The following is a 16,633-nucleotide window of genomic DNA, read 5'->3' on the forward strand; positions in this document are numbered from 1 at the left end:
TGGAACGGTCTGTCACTGTCCACCTTGTCAATTCCTCTCAGTATTTTATATGTCGTTATCATGTCCCCCTTATCTCTCCTGTCCTCTAGTGTCATCAGGTCGATTTCTCTTAACCTCTCCTCGTAGGACTTACCCCTTAGCCCTGGGACTAGTCTTGTTGCAAACTTTCTCTTGTTTCTTTACGTGCTTGGCTAGATGTGGGTTCTAAACTGGTGCCGCATACTCCAATATGGGCCTAACGTACACAGTGTACAGGGTCCTGAACGATTACTTATTAAGATGGCAGAATGCTGTTCTTGGGTTTGCTAGGCGCCCATATGCTGCAGCAGTTATTTGGTTGATGTGTGCCTCAGGAGATGTGTCTGGTGTTATACTCACCCCAAGATCTTTTTCCTTGAGTGAGGTTTGTAGTCTCTGGCCCCCCTAGACTGTACTCCATCTGCGGTCTACTTTGCCCTTCCCCAATCTTCATGACTTTGCACTTGGTGGGGTTGAACTCCAGGAGCCAATTGCTGGACCAGGCCTGCAGCCTGTCCAGATCCTTTTGTAGTTCTTCCTGGTCCTCGTCCGATTGAATTCTTCTCATCAACTTCACATCATCTGCAAAAAGGGACACTTCGGAGTCTGTTCCTTCCGTCATGTCGTTCACAAATTCCAGAAACAGCACCTGTCCTAGGACTGATCCCTGTGGATCCCCACTCGTCACAGGCGCCCACTCTGATACCTCGCCGCTTACCATGACTCGCTGCTGTCTTCCTGACAGGTATTCCCTGATTCATTGTAGTGCCTTCCCTATTATCCCTGCCTGGACCTCCAGTTTTTGCACTAATCTTTTGTGTGGAACTGTGTCAAACGCCTTACAGTCCAAGAAAATGTAATCTACCCACCTCTCTGGCTCTTGTCTTATTGCTGTCACCCTGTCAAAGAACTTCAGTAGGCTTGTGACACAGGATTTCCCATCCCTGAAACCGTGTTGACTGTTAAGCTCATTTTTTTTTCTAGGTGTTCCACCACTCTTCTCTTGATAATCTTCTCCATGACTTTGCATACTATACATGTCAGTGACACTAGTCTGTAGTTTAGTGCTTCTTGTCTGTCCCCTTTTTTTAAAAATTGGGACTACATTTGCTGCCATGCATATCTCAGGTAATCTTTCTGTTTCGGTAGATGTGTTGAATATTGTTGTTAGGGGTACAAATAGCGCCTCTGCACCCTCTCTCAGGACCCATTGATAGATGTTATCCAACCCCATTGCCTTTGAGGTGTCTAGCTCGCTCAGAAGACTCTTCACTTCTTCCTCAGCTGTATATATTGTGTCCAAAACTTGGTGGTGTATCTCACCTCTCCATCTTTCTGAATCCCTTCTGTCTCTGTGAACACTTCTTTGAATCTCATGTTGAGTTCTTCACATGCTTCGTGGTTGTTTCTTGTGATTTCTCCTCCTTCCTTCCTTAGCCTGATTACCTGGTCCTTGACTGTTGTTTTTCTCCTGATGTGGCTGTACAAAATTTTTGGGTCAGATTTGGCTTTCACTGCTATGTCATTTTCATATTGTCGTTGGGCCTCCCTTCTTACCTGTGCATAGTCATTTCTGGCTCTACGACTGCTCACCTTATTCTCCTGGGTCCTTTGCCTTCTATACTTCTTCCATTCTCTAGCACTCTTGGTTTTGTCCTCCCTGCACCTTTGGGTGAACCATGGGCTCATCCTGGCTTTTTCATTATTCCTGTTACCCTTGGCTACAAACCTCTCCTCAGCTTCCTTGCATATTGTTGTCACATATTCCATCATCTCATTTACTGACTTCCTTGCCAGTTCTCTGTCCCATTAAACCCCGTTCAGGAAGTTCTTCATTTCGTAGTCCCCCTTCATGTAGTTTGGCTTCATTCGTCCGGCTCTTCCTGTTACCCCTCCGCTTGTAACTCTACTGTGTATTCGAATCTTAAAACCACATGATCGCTGGTCCCAAGGGGTCTTTCATATGTGATGTCCTCAATATCTGCACTACTCAAGGTGAATACTAGGTCCAGTCTCGCTGCTTCATCCTCTCCTCTCTCTCTGGTAGTGTCCCTTACGTGTTGGTGCATGAAGTTTTCTAGTACCACCTCCATCATCTTAGCCCTCCACGTTTCTTGTCCCCCATGTGGCTCCAAGTTCTCCCAGTCGATTTCCTTGTGGTTGAAGTCACCCATGATCAGTAGCTTTAACCTACTCGCGTAAGCCCTTCTTGCTACTTCAGCCAGTGTGTCAACCATCGCTCTATTACTCTCATCATACTCTTGGATTGGCCTCCTGCTGTTCTTTGGTGGGTTATACATCACTGCAATTACCACCTTGAGACCTCCAAACTGAAGCGTTCCTACTATGTAATCTCTTGCTTCTCCACTGTCTCCTCTCTCCAGCTCATCAAACTCCCATCGGTTTTTGACGAACAGTGCCACTCCTCCACCCCCTCTGTTCCCTGTGTGTGTGTGTGTGTGTATGTGTGTGTGCGTGTATGTGTGTGTGTACTCACCTAATTGTGGTTGCAGGGGTCGAGACTCAGCTCCTGGCCCCGCCTCTTAACTGAATGCTACTAGGTTCTCTCTCTCCCTGCTCCATGAGCTTTATCATACCTCATCTTAAAGCTATGTATGGTTCCTGCCTCCACTACCTCACTTGCTAGACTATTCTACTTCCTGACTACTCTACGACTGAAAAAATACTTCCTAACATCCCTTTGACTCATTTGAGTCTTCAACTTCCAATTGTGACCCCTTGTTTCCGTGTCCCCTCTCTGGAACATTCTGTCTCTGTCCACCTTGTGTTTGGAACATTGTGCTTATGTATGGTCGATTGTTTGGATTCTAAAGATACATTGTTTAAGAATGATTCCACGCAGTATTTTGTATGTCGCTATCATGTCTCTCCAAACTCTCCTGTCCTCCAGTGTCGTCAGGCCGATTTCCCTTAACCTTCCTTCGTAGGGATTACCAATAGACTCCTGGCTACCTTCAAGCAGGCACTGGACAGGCATCTAAAGTCAGTACCTGACCAGCCGGGCTGTGGTTCTTACGTTGGTTTGCGTGCGGCCAGCAGTAACAGCCTGGCTGATCAGGCCCTGATCCACCATAAGGCCTGGTCACAGACCGGGCCGCGGGGGCATCGACTCCCGGAACTCTCTCCAGGTATACTCCAGGTATATGACAGGTATGATACCATGGTCAGTGATACAAAGTACAGTACGTGTACAGGAATGATATAACACAAGTACATTATTACACAGATATGGTGCATATACATGAACAGTATGTACTCAGGAATAGTACATAAACATATGTATTGTGGACAGTGGTACATATTTTACATACATATATACTGGCAGCTTTGTGTAACAACCAAATCAAAGACAATTTAAAAATTATTTGGGGTAATTTTACAATTCACATGACCATAAGACATGAAACTGTGTGTGTGCGTGTGTGTGTGTGTGCGTGCACACACACACACACACAGGAGCTTGGACTCGACCCCTGCAACCTCAACTAGGTGAGTACACACACACAGCTCCTGGTCTTATTTCTCATCTTACCGCTTATTACAACCCAAGCACAATAAGGCCTCTTATCCTGGGTGTAAAGGTGAAGCAAGGAGAACTGTGTTCAACCAGCAGCTGGGTGAAAATGACAAGGGTGAGAATGTGAGTGGTATCCACGTCACCTTCACAATTGCCAGATCCACAATATGATTGACTAAATCTGGGAACTGATCTGACGATGGGGTCCGATCGTCCGACCTTTATTTACCTGGTTCACTGGTTGCTGAGGCAGCCTATAAGAGTGTGTTAACATGCTCCGAATAAAGGTTACATACTCTTTGCATGCAACACCATCCTAGACTCATGGGCTCTATCGTACCTGATCTTAAAGCTATGTATAGAGTCTGCTTCGACCATTTTTAAGCGACAATATTCTACCTCCCGAACACCCTGAAGTTGAAGAAATAATTCCTGATATCCCCATGTCTCATCTGTATCATTCCAGCTGTGTCCCTGAGATCCCGTTTCTCGCCTCTTTAAGTACCTGTCTCTGTCTACTATAGCAATATATGACCTTTATGGGTTTAGCGCTTAGTTATGATTACAATAATAATAAGGAGGAGTGTTAATGTTGCAGTTTAAAAACTGTAGTGTAAAGCACCCTTCTGGCAAGACAGTGATGGAGTGAATGATGGTGAAAGTTTTTCTTTTTCGGGCCACCCTGCCTTGGTGGGAATCGGCCAGTGTGATAATAATAAATAATAATAATATAAATTTCACTGATAATTTTGTATATCATATATCCCTGGTTCTTCTATCTTCCAGTGACGTTAAGTTAAATTCCTAACAGTTCTTTTGAGTAATTCTGTACTTATTCCAGTTTCTTAAAATGCGTCATCAGTAATGTGTTCCATACTGGTGCAGCGTACTCCAAGCTTGGCCTAACATTTATTGCATAAGGCACCAGACTGACTTTGTTGTGATTCTTAAAGGCCATTATCAAATTTCCAAGGCGAGCATTGACTGCAGAGGTTATTCAGTTGCTGCGAGCCTGTTGCGGCATATTAGGAAACTACACTCTTGCGACAAGCTGGGAAACTACACTTTTGCGACAAGCTAGGAAACTACACTCTTGCGACAAGCTAGGAAACTACACTCTTGCGACAAGCTAGGAAACTACACTCTTGCGACAAGCTAGGAAACTACACTCTTGCGACAAGCTAGGAAACTACACTCTTGCGACAAGCTAGGAAACTACACTCTTGCGGCATGCTAGGAAACTACATTCTTGCGACAAGCTAGGAAACTACACTCTTGCGACAAGCTAGGAAACTACACTCTTGCGACAAGCTAGGAAACTACACTCTTGCGACAAGCTAGGAAACTACACTCTTGCGACAAGCTAGGAAACTACACTCTTGCGACAAGCTAGGAAACTACACTCTTGCGACAAGCTAGGAAACTACACTCTTGCGACAAGCTAGGAAACTACACTCTTGCGACAAGCTAGGAAACTACACTCTTGCGACAAGCTAGGAAACTACACTCTTGCGGCATGCTAGGAAGCTACACTCTTGCGACAAGCTAGGAAACTACACTCTTGCGACAAGCTAGGAAACTACACTCTTGCGGCATGCTAGGAAACTACATTCTTGCGACAAGCTAGGAAACTACACTCTTGCGACAAGCTAGGAAACTACACTCTTGCGACAAGCTAGGAAACTACACTCTTGCGACAAGCTAGGAAACTACACTCTTGTGGCATGCTAGGAAGCTACACTCTTGCGACAAGCTAGGAAACTACACTCTTGCGACAAGCTAGGAAACTACACTCTTGCGGCATGCTAGGAAACTACACTCTTGCGACAAGCTAGGAAACTACACTTTTCCGGCATGCTAGGAAGCTACACTCTTGCGACATGCTAGGAAGCTACACTCTTGCGACATGCTAGGAAACTACACTCTTGCGGCATGCTAGGAAGCTACACTCTTGCGACATGCTAGGAAGCTACACTCTTGCGACATGCTAGGAAACTACACTCTTGCGACATGCTAGGAAACTACACTCTTGCGACATGCTAGGAAACTACACTCTTGCGACATGCTAGGAAACTACACTCTTGCGGCATGCTAGGAAACTACACTCTTGCGGCATGCTAGGAAACTACACTCTTACGACATGCTAGGAAACTACACGGTGGAAATAAATGGTATCAAATACCGACACAGTGGAAATATAAACACATATGCAGTATAATGTGATCCTTTATTGACAACGTTTCACCCACACAGTGATCTTCCCATTCCAGCCAGCGATTTCATCGACCTTGTTGAACTATGTGTTGGCTTTACGTGTTTCTCTTTCGTGGTGAAAATCATCTCTTTCAGCAGACTTTTGGACTACCCATGGGTTCGCCACTCAGTGCGGTCCTGGCGAACCTATACATGGAACATCTAGAAGCCGAACGTTTCTCCACCATTATTCCTTCGTCTGTCACCTGGCTCCGTTATGTTGACGACATTCTCCTCATAACTCCTAAACGCTTCAACGTTCAAGCTCTCCAAGACAAGCTCAACCAGGTCGAGCCTTCAATCCAGTTCACACTTGAAGAAGAAGTCGACAACACTCTTCCTTTCCTTGATGTTCTGCTCTGCAAAGCTGACCACGAACTTCGTTTTAAAGTCTATCGAAAACCCACCAACCAAAACGATCTTCTCCACTTCTACTCTCACCACGACACCAAAACCAAACGTGGTGTAATTATAGGCTTCTTCCTGCGTGCACTCAGAATCTGCAGCAATGAGTTCCTTGAGGAAGAATGCACTATAATTGAACAAGTATTTTCTAAATTCCACTATCCTCGTCACTTCATCAGAGACTGCAGACGGCGGGCATTAAACATCTTCAACACACCCAGAGAAGACACTGCCGAGAAGAGATACATAGTCCTCCCCACCAACTCCATTGCCAAACATGTTTCCAACATCTTTTCCAATACATCATTCCAAGTATCTACCTCCACAACCACGACCATCAAGGACATCACCAGTAGTAGACAGGACAAGCCTCCATCCTCTGCAGGGGTATACATAATCCCTTGTAATAACTGCAACAAATTATATGTGGGCGAAACATCAAGAGACCTCCAAACACATATTTCAGAACACCAATATGCAAGCAGGACTGACGATACAAGGAATGCCTGTGTACAACATCGCAATTCACACAACCATTTCATTAACTACAGAAACTCAAGACTTATCGCCACAGAAGACAACACTCAATACCGAAGAATTCTGGAATCATCGCTTATCTCTATAACCAACAATTTCAACCAGAACAATGGCTTCTATAACATAGCTGAACCACTCGCCAAGAAACTTCTTCATCGCTATCCCACATAAGAACATAGAACACTGCAGAAAGTCTACTCACAACTTGTCCAATATCCCCGCCAAGCTACCCAAGACTCTATAACTCCACCCGGTTGAACATTAAAATGGTATAAAATACCAACAGGTTGTTAGGTAAGACACATATGTTCAATCTGTCAGACACTGCAACACAAGGGTATCTTGGTACAGACCTGCAATCAACTTCGACAACTTCCACTAGTGAGAGGGGCTGGGTTTGAGAGGGACCTAACCTTTCAACATCTGAGTTCTTACCTCTCCTAGTGGCCTACGTCTCACCTCCTGGCGCTATAAAAGCTCCATCCTGTCACTTCTTCTCCATATTGTTTCATACTATGGAACAATGCTCTTCTCCAGACTGAGGGACTGACCACCTCAAAACTTTAAGGGTGATGGACTGATTACATCGTCTTCAAGTATCTTCTGCTTCTATCAACTTTTCTGTACTTGACTGAAGAAGCCTACTGTGTAGGCGAAACGTTTCATAATAAAGATACCTAACTGTTGCATATGTGTCTTACCTAACAACCTGTTGGTATTTTATACCATTTTAATGTTCAATCTGTCAGACACTGCAACACAAGGGTATCTTGATACAGACCTGCAATCAACTTCGACAACTTCCACTAGTGAGAGGGGCTGGGTTTGAGAGGGACCTAACCTTTCAACATCTGAGTTCTTACCTCTCCTAGTGGCCTACGTCTCACCTCCTGGCGCTATAAAAGCTCCATCCTGTCACTTCTTCTCCATATTGTTTCATACTATGGAACAATGCTCTTCTCCAGACTGAGGGACTGACCACCTCAAAACTTTAAGGGTGATGGACTGATTACATCGTCTTCAAGTATCTTCTGCTTCTATCAACTTTTCTGTACTTGACTGAAGAAGCCTACTGTGTAGGCGAAACGTTTCATAATAAAGATACCTAACTGTTGCATATGTGTCTTACCTAACAACTCCACCCGGTAGATCATCAGATGCAGCATTCTCCACCTGATCTCAACATTCTGAACAAGACTATAAATACTCCCGTACCTTCCACCCCAGGTAGGTCTGTGTGTGACTTGAAAAAGCCCACTGTGTGGGTGAAACGTTGTCAATAAAGGATCACATTATACTGCATATGTGTTTATATTTCCACAGGAAACTACACTCTTACGACAAGCTAGGAAACTACACTCTCATCAAGGTTTTTCTCTTTGAGTGAAGTATACATTCTCTGTGACCCCCCGAGAATATTCACCGTGTCTGGTCTTCTGTCTCTTTCCCCGATTGAATTCTAACAACTACTTATCTGTCCAATCTTGCAGTTTCTCCAGATACATTTACAACCTTTCTTTGTCCTCGTCTTTTCATATTCTCATCAGTTGTACATCAGCGGGTTACAGAGATTCATATGAGTCAGTCCAATCTTGAACATCATTGTTAAATGGACAGACTGTATATACCTTAAGCAAGACCTTGTTCCGTATTGTGAGTTACATAACTGCACTTCACATTATGTTCTCTTACAGGAAAACAAAAGAATAGAGGAGCACAGAGGCAGGTGTACTGGTCTGGGAGGAGCACAGAGGCAGGTGTACTGGTCTGGGAGGAGCACAGAGGCAGGTGTACTGGTCTGGGAGGAGCACAGAGGCAGGTGTACTGGTCTGGGAGGAGCACAGAGGCAGGTATACTGGTCTGGGAGGAGCACAGAGACAGGTGTACTGGTCTGGGAGGAGCACAGAGGCAGGTGTACTGGCCTGGGAGGAGCACAGAGGCAGGTGTACTGGTCTGGGAGGAGCACAGAGGCAGGTGTATTGGTCTGGGAGGAGCACAGAGGCATATGTACTGGTCTGGGAGGAGCACAGAGGCAGGTGTACTGTATGGGAGGAGCGCAGAGGCAGGTGTACTAGCCTGGGAGGAGCACAGAGGCCTATGTACTGGTCTGGGAGGAGCACAGAGGCAGGTGTACTGGTCTGGGAGGAGCACAGAGGCAGGTGTAAGACAGGCGTAAGACAAGAACGCCCCTTTGTAAAACTGTGTTGAGATTCATTAATTAGTTTATGCCTCTCAAGATGGCTACGAATTGCTTCGGCAATTAATGATTCCATAAATTTTCCCACTCTGGAGGTAAGGCTTATTGGTCTATAGTTCAAAGCTAAGGACCTGTCACCTGCCTTGTAAATAGGTATTACATTTGCCATTTTCCACTTATCAGGCACTATGCCAGTTTGTAGTGATATGTTGAAAAGATTAGCCATAGGTATGCTAAGTTCCTCTTTACATTCCTTTAACACCCTTGCAAACAGTTCATCAGGACCTGGGGATTTGTTAGGTTTTAATTTCTCTATTTGTCTGAGGACCATGTCACTAGTTACAGTAATCGTACATAGTTTATTATCGTCCTGTTCTGCAAAATCTTTTATTTCAGGAATTTCGCTAGTGTTTTTCCATGTAAAAACTGAGAGGAAGTAAGTATTGAAAATTTCACACATATCCTTATCACTCTCAGTGATGTGGCGTGAGTTACTCTTAAGTGGGCCAATCTTGTCCCTAATCTTACTTCTGTATACCTGAAAGAACCTTTTGGGTTAGTCTTTGAATCCCTTGCGACCTTAGCCTCATAATCTCTTTTTGCTTTTCTTATTCCTTTTTTATTTCTCTCTTTAATTGAATGTATTGATTTCTTAACTGCCCATCCCCTCTTTTGATACACCTATATATGCCTCTCTTTTGACCAATGAGATGTTTTAATCTATTGTTCATCCATTTGGGATCATTTTTGTTAGATCTAATTTCCCTACTCGGAACAAAAGTTGTCTGGGCAGCTAGAACTATGCTCTGAAAAACGTCATATTGGCTACCAACATCACCTCCCTGACCCATAGTCAGGTCATCCCAATTTAGCCTACCCAGGTAATTTCTCAGTCCCATGAAATTGGCCAAGCGAAAGTCTGGATCAGACATTTGATTGCAGTTATCTGGGTAATTCCATGATATATTGAAATTGAGTGATTTGTGATCACTTTCCCCAAGCTCATCATTAACCTCAAGATTATTAATTAGTGATTCTTTGTTGGCAAGAACCAAGTCAAGCAGATTGTTTCCTCTAGTTGGTTCTGTCACAAACTGTTCTACAAAGCAATCCTGAACCGTATCAAGAAAGTCACTAGACTCAAGATTTCCTGTCACATTGTTCCAATCAATTTGTCTAAAGTTAAACTCTCCCATTAACACAACATTTTCATATCTAGATGCCTCATGAATTTCGTCCCATACAGCTTACTGCACTCCCTATCAAGGTTTGGGGGCCTATAAATTACGCCCAAAATTAATTTGTCATGACCCTCAAGAAACTGTAGCCAAACAGATTCTGTGTCCGATGTTTCTAATCTTATATCATGTCTAAGACAACAATTTAAATTTACTCTGACATACATCGCCACTCCACCATCCTTCCTGTTGGCCCTATCAGTGTGGAATAGTTATAATCCTATATGTTGCATTCAGAAGGCATTTCTCTATTTTTCAGGTTGAACCAGGTCTCTGTTATACCAATAATATCTATATTACCTGCACTTGCAAGTAATCTTAGCTCATCTATCTTATTTCTTAGACTCCGACTATTTGTATAGTAAACCTTAAGGGAGCTAGTCACTCGTTGCCCTCTACTATCTCTTTTTGTTTATTGATCAATTGATTTGACTTTACTAGCAACTTTATTTTGAATATTGTCTTTTAAACACATCCCTGAGGTATCCAGGTAATATCTGCTGTTTTCAGCCCTAATACTGCAGCCTGATTGTTTCCCACAAACATCCATACCTCTATAATCTATCAGTTTAAAGTCCTAGACAAGTCATCAATTACCCCCTCAATCGAAATGGCTAATGCAACCACTCCAGCCCCAGAGAGATGAACCCCATCCCTTGCATACATATCACATTTGCCATAGAAGTTTTCCCAGTTATCAATGAATGGGATTGCAAGTTCCTTGCAGTACCTGTCCAGCCAGCAATTTATACCAATTGCCCTAGATATCCATTCATTGCCCACTCCCTTTCTAGACAAGATGCTATGGCTGACCTGTACTTATAAGAACATAAGAACATAAGAACGAAGGAACACTGCAGCAGGCCTACTGGCCCATGCGAGGCAGGTCCAAGTCTCCTACCAGCTTAAGCCAATGCACCCAACCTAGTCAGGTCAGGTCACCTTGACTTAAGGGAGGAACACGGCAACCGACCTGGTAGCACAAGCTAATCAGGTCCAACTCACACCCACCCACACCCACTCATGTATTTATCCAACCTATTTTTAAAGCTACATAACGTTCTGGCCTCTATAACTGTACTTGGGAGTTTGTTCCACTCATCCACAACTCTATTACCAAACCAGTACTTAACTATATCCTTCCTGAATCTGAATTTTTCTAACTTAAAACCATTGCTGCGAGTCCTGTCTAGGCTAGATATTTTCAGCACACTATTTACATCCCCTTTATTTATTCCTGTCTTCCATTTATACACCTCAATCAAATCCCCCCTAATTCTACGTCTTTCTAGAGAGTGCAGATTCAGGGCCCTTAGTCTATCCTCATTGGGAAGGTTTCTGATACATGGGATCAACTTTGTCATCCTCCTTTGTACATTTTCCAGAACATTTATATCCGTTCTGTAATACGGTGACCAAAAAAAAACTGTGCAGCATAATCTAAATGAGGCCTAACCAAGGATGTATAGAGTTGAAGAACAACCTGAGGACTCCTATTATTTATGCTTCTTGATATGAAGCCAAGGATTCTATTAGCTTTATTGCGAACACTTATGCACTGTTGTCTTGGTTTCCGATTACTGCTAACCAGAACTCCTAAATCTGTTTCGCAATCCGTAATATTAAGATCTACATTATTTAGTTTATATGTGGCATGGTTATTTAACTGTCCAACATTTAGAACTTTGCATTTGTCTATATTAAACTGCATCTGCCACTTCTCCGACCACTGCATCAGTCTACTCAAATCTTCCTGGAGTGCTCTAATGTTCTCGTCAGAATGAATTCGACGGCCTGTTTTGGTGTCATCGGCAAACTTGCTGATGTCGCTCTTTATGCCCTCATCTATGTCGTTTATGTAGATTGTGAACAACAGTGGGCCCAACACTGACCCCTCTGGAACACCGCTCGTGACGCTTCCCCACTCTGATTTCTCCCCATTTATGCAAACTCTCTGCTGCCTATTTGTCAACCATGCCTCTATCCAGGAAAAAATTTCTCCTCCTATTCCATGGGCCTTAATTTTCCTCAATAGTCTCTGATGTGGGACCCTGTCAAAAGCCTTACTGAAGTCCATATACACAATATCATATTCATTACCATGATCTACCTCCTCAAATACCTTAATGAAAAAAGTTAATAAATTCGTAAGGCAGGAACGCCCCTTTGTAAAACCATGCTGAGATTCGTTGATTAATTTATGCTTTTCAAGGTGGCTACGAACTGCCTCGGCAATTATTGATTCCATAAATTTTCCCACTATGGAGGTTAGGCTTATTGGTCTACAGTTCGAAGCTTAGGACCTGTCACCTGCTTTGAAAATAGGTATCACATTTGCCATTTTCCACTTATCTGGCACCATGCCAGTTTGTAGTGATATGTTGAAAAGATTAGCCAAAGGTTTGCTAAGCTCCTCTTTACATTCCTTTAGAACCCTTGCATACAGTTCATCAGGGCCTGGGGATTTGTTAGGTTTTAATTTATCTATTTGCCTAAAGACCATGTCACTTGTGACCCTAATCGTGCACAGTTTATTATCGTCCTGTTCCACGTAATTTATCATTTCTGGAATATCGCTGGTATCCTCCTGTGTAAAAACTGAGAGGAAGTATGTGTTAAAAATTCTACACATTTCCTTATCACTGTCAGTGAGCTGACCCGAGGAATTTTTGAGTGGGCCTATCTTGTCCCACTCAAAACTTCCTCGGGTCAGCTCACTGACAGTGATAAGGAAATGTGTAGAAGTTTTAACACATACTTCCTCTCAGTTTTTACACAGGAGGATACCAGCGATATTCCAGATATGATAAATTATGTGGAACAGGACGATAATAAACTGTCTCCTGCCCTTCCCAATGTCATTACTCCCTGCACTAAGATAGATAACGGCTTGTTTCCATCACCTGACATAATATTATCCAACCTGCTGACTATGTCACCAGCACCAGCTCCTGGGAGGCACACTATCTGTCTGACCTTTCTATCTCTGTTACAAAAAGCACGGTCCATATATCTTACCTGAGAATCTCTTACAATTAGAATATTCTTACCTTGATTAGCAGGGGAATCAGTGGTACCTTCAACCTCACTAACCACTGAAGTGCACTCGTCCTGGAGAACAGAGAATCGATTTCCTACCTTCACATCTTCTCTATTAACTCTCCTTATCTTCCTTCTTCCTGAACTGTGAACCACTTGCCACTTAAAGCTGCTGCCACTCTCACTGCTGGTGACCATTTCCTCCTTACCAGCTAAATCCATCTCACACTCACTCCCAAACCCTTCTATGTGAAGCTTCAACCTCCTATTTTCCTCCTAAAGAAGTAGAACCTCCTTCTTTAACACTTGAACCCGAGATTCTAAAGCACTACAATATGCCATGGTGCTATACCTGAATGAACTTACTAAGGCCGAGGCAGAGCCAAGAAAACGTTGTTAATGAGCCCCCCCTTCACGGCATTTCTAACACGACTATAACACAGTTAAATCCCAACATCTTAACCACGCTGACCCAATGATTATCACCCACGCTTCAGCACGCCCACGCTTCATCACGCCCACGCTTCATCACGCCCACACCGCAACAAGGCTATCAGGTGATCTCACTCCCACGAGGTTTGACCTGACCTCATAATCGCTTATTCCTGACCTGTGTCAGGCTAACGTCTGCCTCACCTTCCATATGCTAGATTTCTGGCACACTGTGTATCACTGGAGTTATTAACTAGATGCCAGAACCAAAACGTTTCCTAACGTGCTGACGTTTAGGTCCTCTCAGTGTGTATCATAATATTTAATTAGCTAGTTACAAACGTGTGGGTGTATAGCTGACACATTACTAAAGGCAGTGTATAGCTGACACATTACTACAGGCAGTGTATAGCTGACACATTACTACAGGCAGTGTATAGCTGACACATTACTACAGGCAGTGTATAGCTGACACATTACTACAGGCAGTGTATAGCTGACACATTACTACAAGCAGTGTATAGCTGACACATTACTACAGGCAGTGTATAGCTGACACATTACTACAAGCAGTGTATAGCTGACACATTACTACAGGCAGTGTATAGCTGACACATTACTACAAGCAGTGTATAGCTGACACATTACTACATGCAGTGTATAGCTGACACATTACTACAAGCAGTGTATAGCTGACACATTACTACATGCAGTGTATAGCTGACACATTACTACAAGCAGTGTATAGCTGACACATTACTACAAGCAGTGTATAGCTTACACATTAGTACAAGCAGTGTATAGCTGACACATTACTACAAGCAGTGTATAGCTGACACATTACTACAGGCAGTGTATAGCTGACACATTACTACAAGCAGTGTATAGCTGACACATTACTACATGCAGTGTATAGCTGACACATTACTACAAGCAGTGTATAGCTGACACATTACTACAAGCAGTGTATAGCTTACACATTAGTACAAGCAGTGTATAGCTGACACATTACTACAAGCAGTGTATAGCTGACACATTACTACAGGCAGTGTATAGCTGACACATTACTACAAGCAGTGTATAGCTGACACATTACCACATGCAGTGTATAGCTGACACATTACTACAAGCAGTGTATAGCTGACACATTACTACAAGCAGTGTATAGCTTACACATTAGTACAAGCAGTGTATAGCTGACACATTACTACAAGCAGTGTATAGCTGACACATTACTACAGGCAGTGTATAGCTGACACATTACTACAAGCAGTGTATAGCTGACACATTACTACATGCAGTGTATAGCTGACACATTAGTACAAGCAGTGTATAGCTGACACATTACTACATGCAGTGTATAGCTGACACATTAGTACAAGCAGTGTATAGCTCACACATTACTACATGCAGTGTATAGCTGACACATTACTACAAGCAGTGTATAGCTGACACATTACTACATGCAGTGTATAGCTGACACATTAGTACAAGCAGTGTATAGCTCACACATTACTACATGCAGTGTATAGCTGACACATTACTACAAGCAGTGTATAGCTGACACATTGCTACATGCAGTGTATAGCTGACACATTACTACAAGCAGTGTATAGCTGACACATTACTACAAGCAGTGTATAGCTGATACATTACTACAAGCAGTGTATAGCTGACACATTACTACAAGCAGTGTATAGCTGATACATAACTACTGCTAACGTATTACCCTCGCTGACACATCACTATCGCTGACACATTACCCTCGCTGACACATCACTATCGCTGACACATTACTACAAATTGTTTTGGTAATCTTTTCACAAATATGTGGTGATGCGGTGAGATAGTGAGGATAACCTCGGAGCATGCATGGGATGGTAAACTCCATTATCAGTTATCATGGGGACCACCGATAATAAATCCATGAGTAAGAGATGAGTAATTGTCAGTAACTGAATTTACTGCCGTCTGGAGCGACTCATTAACCAGCTTTGTTTCTGTCTCTGCGCGATCCCTGGAAGGTATCCCAGTATACCAACAACTGCACTAACCAGGGCAGCCTGGGTTTAGAGAAGGTCGCTCCTGCCTCTCACAACTACTGGACCACTATGATATAGTCTTGGACGCACTGGTGCAGCAGCGTACAAAATGCAAGATAAAGAAATAACAGTAAAAGTGGATAGATGGAACTATAACTTCCTAACTAATAGAATATAAAGAGTAATAGTAAGGATAGTCAAATCAGAGGAGGTTACAGTGAAAAGCTCCGTTCCACAAAGTACAGTACTCGCTCCTATCCCTTTCCACATCCTCATATCTGACATAGACAGAGACGTAAACCACAACACCTTGTCCTCCTCTGCTGACGATACCAGAATTTTCATGAGAGTGTCATCCATTAAGGATACTGCAAATCTCCAGGTGGACATTAACCAAGTCTTCAAATGGGCCTCAGAAAACAATAGGAAGTTCAATGAGGACAAATTTCAATTACTTCGTTATGGAAAACTTGAGGAAATAAAAACTGGATCGGGGTATAAAAAAAATCTAGCCACGCAATGGAGCGGAATAAATCATTTATTATCTCTTGGCTGGAGTACTACTATACATTAATAGCCCCGTTCAAGGCAGGCGAAACTGCAGATCTGGAGAATATACAGAGAACCTTCACTACACATTTAGGTACAATAAAGCACCTAAATTACTGGGAACGTTTGAACTCCCTTGACTTGTACTCCTTGGAACGCAAGCTAGAAAGATACATCATAATCTACACCTGGAAAATCCCAGATGATCTAGTCCCAAATCTGCACATGGAAATCATTTCCTACGAAAGCCAAAGACTCGGCAGGAGTTGTAACATCCCCCATTGAAAAGCAGGGGAGCCATGAGTACACTAAGAGATAACACAATAAGTGTCAGTGGCCAAAGAGTGTTCAACTGCCCTTCAGCATACATAAGGGGGATTACCAT

This window comes from Cherax quadricarinatus, chromosome 10, assembly GCF_038502225.1.
Source record: "Cherax quadricarinatus isolate ZL_2023a chromosome 10, ASM3850222v1, whole genome shotgun sequence".
In the NCBI taxonomy this organism is placed as follows: Eukaryota; Metazoa; Arthropoda; class Malacostraca; order Decapoda; family Parastacidae; genus Cherax; species Cherax quadricarinatus.